Below are 12,620 nucleotides of genomic sequence, written 5' to 3' on the forward strand. Positions count from 1 at the left end.
ATGAAAAATTTGGGTGATTTCTCCATGAAGAATTATAGGTGTTTCCATAGGGTTCTCCCATGTAATTCACCTCTTCCATTGAAGGGTTCTCAGGATCATAGGCTTCTTCTTCAGATGAAGCATCCTTAGTACTGCTTGGTGCATTTTGCATTCCAGATAGACTTTGAGAAATCAGATTGACTTGTTGAGTCAATATCTTGTTCTGAGCCAGAATGGCATTCAGAGTATCAATCTCAAGAACTCCTTTCTTCTGATTGGTCCCATTGTTCACAGGATTCCTTTTAGAAGTGTACATGAATTGGTTATTTGCAACCATTTCAATCAGCTCTTGAGCTTCTGTAGGCGTCTTCTTCAAATGAAGAGATCCTCCAGCAGAGCTATCCAAAGACATCTTGGACAGTTCAGAGAGACCATCATAGAAAATACCTACGATGCTCCATTCAGAAAGCATGTCAGAAGGACATTTTCTGATCAATTGTTTGTATCTTTCCCAAGCTTCATAGAGGGATTCTCCATCCTTCTGTCTGAAGGTTTGGACTTCCACTCTAAGCTTACTCAATTTTTGAGGTGGAAAGAACTTTGCCAAGAAGGCATTGACTAGCTTTTCCCATGAGTCCAGGCTTTCTTTAGGTTGTGAGTCCAACCATGTCCCAGCTCTGTCTCTTACAGCAAAAGGGAATAGCATAAGTCTGTAGACCTCAGGGTCAACCCATTAGTCTTGACAGTGTCACAGATTTGCAAGAATTCAGCTAGAACTGATGAGGATCTTCCAATGGAAGTCCATGGAACTTGCAATTCTGTTGTATTAGAGAAACTAATTGAGGCTTAAGCTCAAAGTTGTTTGCTCCAATGGCAGGGATAGAGATGCTTCTCCCATAGAAGTCGGGAGTAGGTGCAGTAAAGTCACCCAGCACCTTCCTTGCATTGTTTGCATTGTTGTTGTTTTCGGCTGCCATATGTTCTTCTTCTTTGAAGATTTCTGTTAGGTCCTCTGCAGAGAGTTGTGCCTTAGCTTCTCTTAGCTTTCGCTTCAGGGTCCTTTCAGGTTCAGGATCAGCTTCAACAAGAATGCCTTTGTCTTTGTTCCTGCTCATATGAAAGAGAAGAGAACAAAAAAGTGTGGAATCCTCTATGTCACAGTATAGAGATTCCCTGAGGTGTCAGAGGAAAAGAAAAATAGAAGACAAAGGTAGAAAATTCGAACTTATCAAGAAAGATGGAGTTCGAATTGTGCATTGAGGAATAGTGTTAGTCCATAAATAGAAGGATGTGAGAGGAGGGAAGGTGATTTTCGAAAATTAAGTAAAAGAATTTGAAAACATTTTGAAAAACATTAATTAATTTTCGAAAATAAGAGTGGGAAAGAAATCAAGTGATTTTTGAAAAAGATTTTGAAATTAGAAGTCAAAAAGATTTGATTGAAAACTATTTTGAAAAAGATGTGGTTAAGAAGATATGATTGGTTTTTTTAAAAAAAATGTGATTGAGAAAATATGATTTGAAAACAATTTTAAAAAAAAGATTTGATTTTAAAAATTAATAACTTGCCTATCAAGAAAAGATATGATTCAAACATTAAACCTTTCTCAATAGAAAAGGCAACATACTTGAAATGTTGAATCAAATCATTAATTGATAGCAAGTATCTTTGAAAAAGGTAAGAAATTGATTTTGAAAACATTTGATTGAAAAGATATGATTTGAAAAAGATTTGATTTTGAAAAACTTTGAAAACTTGAAAAAAAATTGATTTGAAAACAAAATCCTCCCCCTTGTGCCATCCTGGCGTTAAACGCCCAGAATGGTGCACATTCTGGCGTTTAACACCCAATGCACTACCTTTTTGGGCATTAAACGCCCAACCAGGCACCCTGGCTGGCGTTTAAACGCCAGTCTGTCCTTCTTCACTGGGCGTTTTGATCGCCCAGCTTTTTCTGTGTAATTCCTCTGCTGCATGTTCTGAATCTTCAGTTCCCTGTACTATTGACTTGAAAATAGAACCAAAGATCAAATAAACAATGCATGCAAGACACCAAACTTAAAATTAGACACTAGACTCAAACAAGAAACATAAAATATTTTTGGTTTTTATGATTTTGAAATTTTTTTGTGCTTTTTCGAAAATTAAGTGGAAAAGAAAATAAAGGTATCAAAATTCTTAATGAGAATTCCAGGAATCATGCAATGTTAGTCTAAAGCTTCAGTCTAAAGGAATTAGACATGGCTAGCCAAGCTTCAGCAGGACATTGCATTCAAGAGCTAAATTGATGAGAATCAATCAGCTTTGGTGATAATAAGAACATCACCTTGAAACACTAGAATTCATTCTTAAGAACTTTGCAGAAAAATACCTAATCTAAGCAACAAGATGAACCGTCAGTTGTCCATACTCGAACAATCCCCGGCAACGGCGCCAAAAACTTGGTGCACGGAATTGTGATCATCAATGGCGCCATCAACATGGTATGCTCATTGCAATCTCAACTCTTCATCACAACTCCGCACAACTAACCAGCAAGTGCACTGGGTCGTTCAAGTAATAAACCTTACGCGAGTAAGGGTCGATCCCACGGAGATTGTTGGTATGAAGCAAGCTATGGTCACCTTGTAAATCTTAGTCAGGCAGACTCAAATGGGTATAGATGATATACGAATAAAACATAAAGATAAAGATAGAGATACTTATGTAATTCATTGGTGGGAATTTTAGATAAGCGCATGAAGATGCTGTGTCCCTTCCGCCTCTCTGCTTTCCTACTGTCTTCATCCAATCCTTTTTACTCCTTTCCATGGCAAGCTTATGCAAGGGTTTCACCGTTGTCACTGGCTACCTCCCATCCTCTCAGTGGAAATGTTCAACGCACCCTGTCACGGCACGGCTATCCATCTGTCGGTTCTCGATCAGGCCGAAATAGAATCCATTGATTCTTTTGCGTCTGTCACTAACGCCCCGCCCTCAGGAGTTTGAAGCACGTCACAGTCATTCAATCATTGAATCCTACTCAGAATACCACAGACAAGGTTAGACCTTCCGGATTCTCTTGAATGCCGCCATCAGTTCTTGCCTATACCACGAAGATTCCGGTTAAAGAACCCAAGAGATAAACATTAGAGCCTTGGTTGCTTGTAGAACAGAGTGGTTGTCAGTCACTTGTTCATAAGTGAGAATGATGATGAGTGTCACATAATCATCACATTCATCATGTTCTTGGGTGCAAATGAATATCTTAGAATAAGAACAAGCTGAATTGAATAGAAGAACAATAGTAATTGCATTAATACTCGAGGTACAGCAGAGCTCCACACCTTAATCTATGGTGTGTAGAAACTCCACCGTTGAAAATACATAAGAACAAGGTCTAGGCATGGCCGAATGGCCAGCCTCCCAAAGAGGGTTCAATCATAAAAACATGATCAAAAGATCCTAAGATTGAAAGATTCTAAGATACAATAGTAAAAGGTTCTACTTATAGAGAACTAGTAGCCTAGGGTTTACAGAGATGAGTAAATGACATAAAAATCCACTTCCGGGCCCACTTGGTGTGTGCTTGGGCTGAGCAATGAAGCATTTTTCGTGTAGAGACTCTTCTTGGAGTTAAACGCCAGCTTTTGTGCCAGTTTGGGCGTTTAACTCCCATTTTGGTGCCAGTTCCGGCGTTTAACGCTGGGAATTCTGAGGGTGACTTTGAACGCCGGTTTGGGCCATCAAATCCTGGGCAAAGTATGGACTATCATATATTGCTGGAAAGCCCAGGATGTCTACTTTCCAACTCCGTTGAGAGCGCGCCAATTGAGCTTCTGTAGCTCCAGAAAATCCACTTCGAGTTCAGGGAGGTCAGAATCCAACAGCATCTGCAGTCCTTTTCAGTCTCTGAATCAGATTTTTGCTCAGGTCCCTCAATTTCAGCCAGAAAATACCTGAAATCACAGAAAAACACACAAACTCATAGTAAAGTCCAGAAAAGTGAATTTTAACTAAAAAATAATAAAAATATACTAAAAACTAACTAAATCATACTAAAAGCATACTAAAAACAATGCCAAAAAGTGTACAAATTATCCGCTCATCAGGCAGAAAGTTCTGCTATTTAATTCTAGGCTCAAATTATTCCCCGGGAAATTAAAACCCCGGTGGAGAGGTCCATATGTCATTACAAGTGTATCACCATATGGATACGTAGAGCTTCAGGATAATGAAACCAACAAAAAGTTCATTGTTAATGGACAAAGAATTAAACATTATCTTGAAAGTAACTTCGAGCAAGAATGCTCGAAAATGAGACTAGATTAGAGCTCAGTGGTAGTCCAGCTAAAGACAATAAAGAAGCGCTTGCTGGGAGGCAACCCAGCCAATCACAAAATTTAATTTTATTCGTTTTGATTAATTAATTGATTTTTACAGGTATATGTCAAGGTATCTTCAAGGTAAAATAGCAATTGATTGGATTCACAGAGTTATATGGGAATTTGGAAGCTCACTAGCGTGAAAAAGCCAGTAAGAAACATTTTGGGCGTTGAACGCCCAAAAGAAGCACCCACTGGGCGTTCAACGCCAGAAAGGAGCATCTTCTGGGCGTTAAACGCCAGAAAGGAGCACCTTCTGGGCGTTTAACGCCAGATTGACAGCATCCTGGGCGTTCAGAAAAACGCCCAGTGACAAAGGACTTCCTGGCGTTCAACACCAGAAAGATGCATCAGCTGGGCGTTGAACGCCCAGGAGAAGCAACATTTGGGCGTTAAACGCCCAAACCATGTAGCAGTTGGGCGTTTAACGCCAGGATGGTGGGGAGGAAGTGAAAATTCGTTTCTCTTTACAAATTTTCTATTTTTTTATGTTTCAATTCATGATTTCTTGCATAAACATATTTCAAATTATCATCCCTCAAATCAAATTAGTCTTCTAAAAATCCTAATTTCTAAAATCCCTTTTTCAAAAATATCAAATGTATCTTAATCCATAAAAACAAATTATTTTTCAATCCAATCCAACTCTTTTAAAGTTTGTTTTCAAAACTCAATTACCTCTTTAAAAATCTTTTTCAAAATTTAAAATTCAAATCTATCTTTTTAATTATTATTATTCATATCTTTCTCTTTTTAAACTATATCTTTTTCTTATCATATCTATCTTTTATAAATCATATCTTCTATCTTATCCTTTTCTTATTTTCGAAATTTCCCACCCCCTCCCTATATATTGAGTTCGGCGCCCCACTCATCATCACCTTGCCACACTTGCTCTCTTCATATCCCTCTCCTTTCTTCTCTTTTGCTTGAGGACAAGCAAAGCTCTAAGTTTGGTGTGGTTATTCGTGATCACAACAACATACTCATTAAGATCATGGCCCCTAAAGGAAAACAACCCACCCTAAGGGGCAAGAAAGAGAGTGCTCCAAAGCCACTTTGGAATCAAGGGAAGTTCTTAACTAAAGAACATTCAGATCATTACTACAAAATAATGAGTCACAGATCAGTGATCCCGGAAGTCAAATTTGATCTGAAAGAAGATGAATATCAAGAGATTCAAGAGCAAATTCGAATCAGGAATTGGGAAATTCTGACCAATCCTGAAACGAAAGTGGGAAGAAACATGGTTCAGGAGTTCTATGCTAATTTATGGCAGACAGACAGGCAAAGAATAATTGGAGCTGCTCTCTATGACCATCGGACCTTAGTCAGAGGAAAGATTGTTCATACTCATCCAGACAAGATCAGGGAGATATTCAAGATTCCTCAACTGAAAGATGACCCAGACTCCTTTAACAGGAGAATGATGAGGGTAAACAAAGGTCTAGACAAGATTCTAGAGGATATATGCATCCCTGAAGCCAGGTGGACTACCAGCACCACTGGCACCCCAATTCAACTCAAAAGAGAAGATCTAAAACCAGTAGCCAGAGGCTGGCTGGATTTCATTGGGCGTTCCATATTGCCCACCAGCAACCGTTCTAAAGTTACCATCAAAAGAGCTGTCATGATTCACTGCATCATGTTGGGAAAAGAGGTAGAAGTCCATCAACTGATCTCATGTGAGCTATACAAAATAGCAAACAGGAATTCCAAGGACGCCAAATTGGCCTATCCAAGCTTAATTTCTATGCTCTGCAAAGATGCCGGAGTGAAGATGGGAATAACAGAGTATATTCCAGTTGAGAGGCCAATCACTGGAATATCAATGGTCCGACAACAGCAACAAGATGATTCAGCCAAGAGGAGAGCACAGGAAGCCCTCCCAGAACTGCCTCAATTCGAATATTGGGAACATCTTGAGGCTTCTATTTCCAGATTGCAAGAAGCTATGGACCAAATAAAAGAAGAACAGAACAATCAAAGTAGCATGCTTTGCAAACTGCTTAAGGAACAGGAAGAGCAAGGGCGTGATCTAAGGGAGCTAAAGCGCCAAAAATTAATCCTTGAAAAGCACCCCACAGATTAGAGGAACATCTACTCCTCAAAACAACAGGTTGCTGAGTTCCAATTTTTCTGCTTTAACTTAGTGATAGTAGTATTATAGAAATTTACCTTAGGAGATATTTAGTAGTAGTAATTAGTATGTCTATTTTGATTTTATTTCTAATTAAGCTATAATTTATTTTTCTCATCATCATCAGGCATGAATAAAGTAGTAGATTTTTTTTAGAATAAAGAAGTAATCTATATTTTTCGAGTTCTTAATAATAAAAATTATAATTAATTATGTGTGGTGGCAATACTTTTTGTTCTCTGAATGAATGCTTGAACAGTGCATAACTTGTACTTTGAATTTGATGAATATTGGCTCCTGAAAGAATGAGGAACACGAAAAATATTATTGATGATCTGAAAAATCATGAAATTGATTCTTGAAGCAAGAAAAAGCAGTCAAAAAAAAAAAAAGAAGGAGCAATAGAAAAAGCCACGAGCCCTTAAAACCAAAAGGCAAGGGTAAAAAGGATCCAAGGCTTTGAGCATCAATGGATAGGAGGGCCCAAGGAAATAAAATCCAGGCCTAAGCGGCTAAACCAAGCTGTCCCTAACCATGTGCTTGTGGCATGCAGGTCCAAGTTACAAACTTGAGACTGAGTGGTTAAAGTCGTGATCCAAGGCAAACAGAGTGTGCTTAAGAGCTCTGGACACCTCTGACAGGGGACTTTAGCAAAGCTAAGTCACAATCTGAACAAGGTTCACCTAGTCATGTGTCTGTGGCATTTATGTATCTGGTGGTAATACTGGAAAACAAAGTGCTTAGGGCCACGGCCAAGACTCATAAAATAACTGTGTTCAAGAATCAACATACTACACTAGGAGAATCAATAATACTATCTGAATTTTGAGTTCCTAGGGATGCCAATCATTCTGAAATTCAAGGGATAAAGGGAGATGCCAAAACTGTTCAGGAACAAAAAGCTACAAGCCCCGCTCATCTAATAAGAATCTGAGCTTCATCTAAAACTCTAAAATATTATTACTTCTTAATTTCTGTTAAAACCTATTTTATTTATCTAGTTGCTTGAGGACAAGCAACAGTTTAAGTTTGGTGTTGTGATGAGCGGATATTTTATACGCTTTTTGGGGGTAATTTCATGTAGATTTTAGCATGTTTTAATTAGTTTTTAATAGAATTTTATTAGTTTTTAGGCAAAAACCATATTTCTGGACTTTACTATGAGTGTGTGTATTTTTCTGTGATTTCAGGTATTTTCTGGCTGAAATTGAGGGAGCTGAGCAAAAATCAGACTTAGGCTGAAAAAGGACTGCTGATGCTGTTGGATCCTGACCTCCCTGCACTCGAAATGGATTTTTTGGAGCTACAGGAGTCCAATTGGCGCCCTCTCAACGGCGTTGGAAAGTAGACATCCAGGGCTTTCCAGCAATATATAATAGTCCATACTTTGCTCGAAGATAGACGACGTAACTTGGCGTTGAACGCCAAGTACATGCTGCTGTCTGGAGTTAAACGCCAGAAAAACGTCATGATCCGGAGTTGAACGCCCAAAACACGTCATAACTTGGAGTTTAACTCCAAGAAAAGCCTCTACTCGTGGATAGCTTTAGTCTCAGCCCCAGCACACACCAAGTGGGCCCCAGAAGTGGATTTCTGCACCAATTATCTTAGTTTACTCATATTCTGTAAACCTAGGTTACTAGTTTACTATTTAAACAACTTTTAGAGAATTATTTTGTACATCATGACATTTTCAGATCTGAATTACATACTTTTTGACAGCATGAGTCTCTAAACTCCATTGTTGGGGGTGAGGAGCTCTGCAGCGTCTCGATGAATTAATACAATTCCTTTGTTTTCCATTCAAACACGTTTGTTCTTATCTAAGATGTTCATTCACGCTTAATTATGGAGAGGGTGATGATCCGTGACACTCATCACCTTCCTCAATCCATGAACGTGTGCCTGACAACCACCTCCGTTCTACATCAGATTGAATGAGTATCTCTTAGATTCCATAATAAGAATCTTCGTGGTATAAGCCGGATTGATGGCGGCATTCATGAGAATCCGGAAAGTCTAAACCTTGTCTGTGGTATTCCGAGTAGGATTCTGGGATTGAATGACTGTGACGAGCTTCAAACTCCTGAAGGCTGGGCGTTAGTGACAGACACAAAAGAATCAATGGATTCTATTCCAACCTGATTGAGAACCGACAGATGATTAGCCGTGCTGTGACAGAGCATAGGAACGTTTTCACTGAGAGGATGGGAGGTAGCCATTGACAACGGTGACACCCTACATAGAGCTTGCCATGGAAGGGACTTTTCGTGTGTTGAAGGATTTCAAGGAAGAGTTGAAGTTCAGAGGACAAGGCATCTCCAAAACTCCAACATATTTCTCATTACTGCACAACAAGTAACGCTGTTATTCTCTTTTATTTTTCCAATCAAATCTAATAATTCCAACTTATAATTTTAATTAATATCCTGACTAAGATTAATAAAATAAATATAGCTTGCTTCAAACCAATAATCTCCGTGGGATCGACCCTTACTCACGTAAGGTATTACTTGGACGACCCAGTGCACTTGTTGGTTAGTTGTGCGGATTATAAATTCGTGCACCAAGTTCCTTAAGAAAATAGGGTGTGTGCGCATGCACACCCCTGTGCACACACAAAAATCAGACTGCAATTCACGTCAGGTGCATATGCATCACCCTGTGCGTATGCACAACGTGCAATTTTCTCTTAGTGTGCGTACTCACGGGCTGGAACACTCGCTCTATGCAGTGCACATGCATGCCCCTGTTTGCAAAATCTACAATTTCAGTTTTTTTTTCCACTAGTTTTCAAACGTGCATAACTTTTGCTACAAAATTCTATTTTTCTCCATTCTTAGACGGGTTTTAAAGCTCTTTTTACCAATTTTTAATTCAAGATAACTTTTACCCGAATTTGAACTCTAAGCAACAAGTTATGATCTATCGAAGTTGGTTAAAAATATATTTTTATGCAAAATCTGCATAATGTCATTTTACAAATTCTAAATCCCTTTCACGTTTAAAACCTAACATAAACCAATCCTTGACACCATATATTCTCAATGTTCAATTCTCAATCATATCCTAACCATCTAACGTCCGGTCCACCAATTCCAAAACAATTATCATTTCCAATTCATATCAATTTCATTCAAAATAACCATAACAATTTAACCATAACAATTCAACCATAATCAATACCTCCATTGAGGCTTATCACTTACCAAAAGGATGAATCTCACCCAAAATTGGCCTCGGGCCCAATTCAATCATGCATATATACATATATATCATAATTCAACTCATCATTCAACATAAAATTCGTACTAAGCGATCAATCATTCACAATAACTTTCATTTCCATTCAATCCTATCCTAAGAGCATTAAACCTAGATTTTCACATAACATTATATAATGACTACCCGAAACCAAAACTTGTACCTTATCGATTGTGGTTTTCCAACTCTTTGATTTCCTCTCTAGATGGGTCCAAGCCTCAAATTGCCAACCAACGTCTCCATAAAGCATTCTGCAAGCAATCCAAATATTCAAATCTCTCCCCAAAACATGTCCTTAAATCTTCTTCCTCCGTCAATCCAAGCCAAGCACTCAAGTAACTCTAATGAATTCAAATTCACAAAATTCTCAACCTAGAGTTCATATAAAATGGATGTTTAAAGAAGAAAAAGGTCACCTTACCTTATCCCATTCAAAATTTGGATGGAATCCAATTACAACCCTAATAGAGCTTCCTTATTGCATCAAAACCACAAAATTTCAACACCAAACCCTCCAAAACCATGAAATCAGGGAAGAAACAAAAAATGGGGCAAGAATTTCAAATTTTCTTCACTAGAATCAAAGAGGAAGTTGAGACGAATGCGTAGCCCCAAATAGGTCATTGATCGAAGCTACAGTTTTTGAGTTATGTGGATTTAAAGTGATGGATGAATATTGAACAAGGGTTTCTTCACTCTCTTCCCTCTCTTCTTTGTGTATCTCTCTCTCTTAAAGTAGGGGATGAGGTGCTGAATTTGCTAAGTGAGGTAAGTATATATATCATGGACTTGGACCCAATGTGGGCCTGTTTACAACTTTTACGCTGTTGGCCCTACCTTGGGCCAAAATCTTTAAGATAAGTGTTTGATCTTTTACTCTAAATGTTTTTCTCATCATTAATACAGTTTTAATTTCCTCACACGCAGTACCATACAAATTTAAGTGGGCACAGTTAGTTTTAACATCGATGTGCATTTTTCGCAATTAATTATACTTTTGCTTTCAATTTTATTTTCTAAGTAAAATTTTCACCAGTAGTTCACCAAATTATAAATTTTAAATTTTTAACCCATTTTAGTTCATAAGTAATTTATTAAATAATTATTTGTTATTTACCTGGGTTTTTACAACTAGAATAGCCACGTATTTGTAATTATTTGTTATTTGCCTAGGTCTTTGTGTTTTTAATTTTTCTTTCAATACTAAAAGTAGTTTTTGTATGAGGTTGATGAGCGATATGTTTCAAAGGTTACGATGTTTTTTAGCACACTTTAAGAAGCATAAATTTTTCATAAAGACAAAGCTAAACATGCAGGACTTTTTACTAAAATAAGAAAATCAAATAGAAAGAGAAATAAAATTAAGAATCAACTCATTACGTGTAATAGAGAAGGAATGGGAAGTCCGTTTTATAACTCACAGAGAAGACCATCCTTTTATCTTTTGTGAATTGTGTAATGACCCAATTTCTAATATGTCATGATCATACTGAAAATCAAGCGTCACTAACTTGCTTTCCTAAAAATTAACTAAATATTTATTATTAAGCCTTCACATCTTGTTACTAGGAAGCCCCTAAGCTGGCGGTCAAAAACTAGCCTAGTAAATTATATACAACCTACTCTCTCAGTGCATCTAATCAAAAGTGAGAGACTAAACACAAAATCTAGGCTAAAACAAAAAAATCTTGAAATCAATATCCTCAGCTCCCAAGCATCAACTGTCATTGTCAAAGGAAATCTCAATCACATCTGAACACTCCTCAAGATCCTTGTCCACATCAGAAATCTCAATAATCTCAACAGGGGTTCTGGCACTCGTACTACTGCTCTGGCCCACACTCGTTGATCCACTAATTGAGGTGGTGTGTGCAGCTCCTTAGATGAGGGCTCAGACGAAGGCACTGAGATCTACTATATAGGAATATCCCATCCAGGTATGAGCTCTAGTACATGCTCCTCTATAAGCTCAGGCTCAGGGACCACTTAATCCTCAAACTGATCATGGTGCCGATGAGGTACAGGTCCATCATGGAATGGGTGAAACGGAGCATCAGGATGAAGCCAATGCAATGGAAACTCATAAGGCATTTAAAGAGCAGAGTGTTAATCAGATGACGAAAATGGAGATCGCGCAGAACATACATACAGGTCCTAATCTCGGTAGCTAATACATAAAACCTATGCTGTACAAAATCCTCATATATGTAGGGAGGATCAATCTTATAGAACAAGACATCGGTCTCCATCTGATGGGAAAAAAAAGGAAGGGGTAAGAACTGGGGTTCTTAGTAGGGTCAGAGATAGTTAGATAAGCCAAGATTATCACAGTTCAATTAATTCATTGTCAAATATACAGAAGTCACAAAGAAATAGCCAGTCACAACAATTCAAGATACCATTAAGAAATGCACAAACACAAGAAGATAATCACAAACACTTTCACATTATCTAGTAAAATGCAAATGCGCAGCAAGGATGATGCATGTCTAGTCCTATCGCAGGTAATGAGCTCGTTTGTCGGTTTTGACTTGCACCCGATGCAATCCAACACGCAAGTTAGATAAGGCATTCTAGCGACATAACCTCTACAAGTTTCTATCTCTTGCAGTCGTTAATTCTCCCGCTGAAGTATGTCGAACATGACCTCAACAAGTACTTGCAGGCGCTGATTCTCCAGCTAAAGCATGTGACCCTTTCTCCTGGAAGTCATTCCATATTTACAGGTGTCCTCGCACAATCATTCACATACAAAGTTCACGGCTTGTTAACTTTTATCCTCCGGCACCATAACCATACTATTGTCACCCTCTCGTGACCTTTCCATAATTACATGTGCCGATTTATCTCTTCTCTTTCTTCAGTCTTTTAC

At 38.2% G+C, this 12,620-nt stretch overlaps 1 non-coding gene across 1 annotated transcript; it reads left to right on the forward strand.

Moving 5' to 3' along the window:
- Positions 1-445: 445 nt before the first annotated feature.
- On the forward strand, positions 446-553 carry LOC130964854 (small nucleolar RNA R71). Its single transcript, XR_009080922.1, has one exon. It is a non-coding gene; the product is annotated as a small nucleolar RNA R71 (small nucleolar RNA).
- Positions 554-12,620: the final 12,067 nt, after the last annotated feature.

This window comes from Arachis stenosperma, chromosome 2, assembly GCF_014773155.1.
Source record: "Arachis stenosperma cultivar V10309 chromosome 2, arast.V10309.gnm1.PFL2, whole genome shotgun sequence".
Classification (NCBI taxonomy): Eukaryota; Viridiplantae; Streptophyta; class Magnoliopsida; order Fabales; family Fabaceae; genus Arachis; species Arachis stenosperma.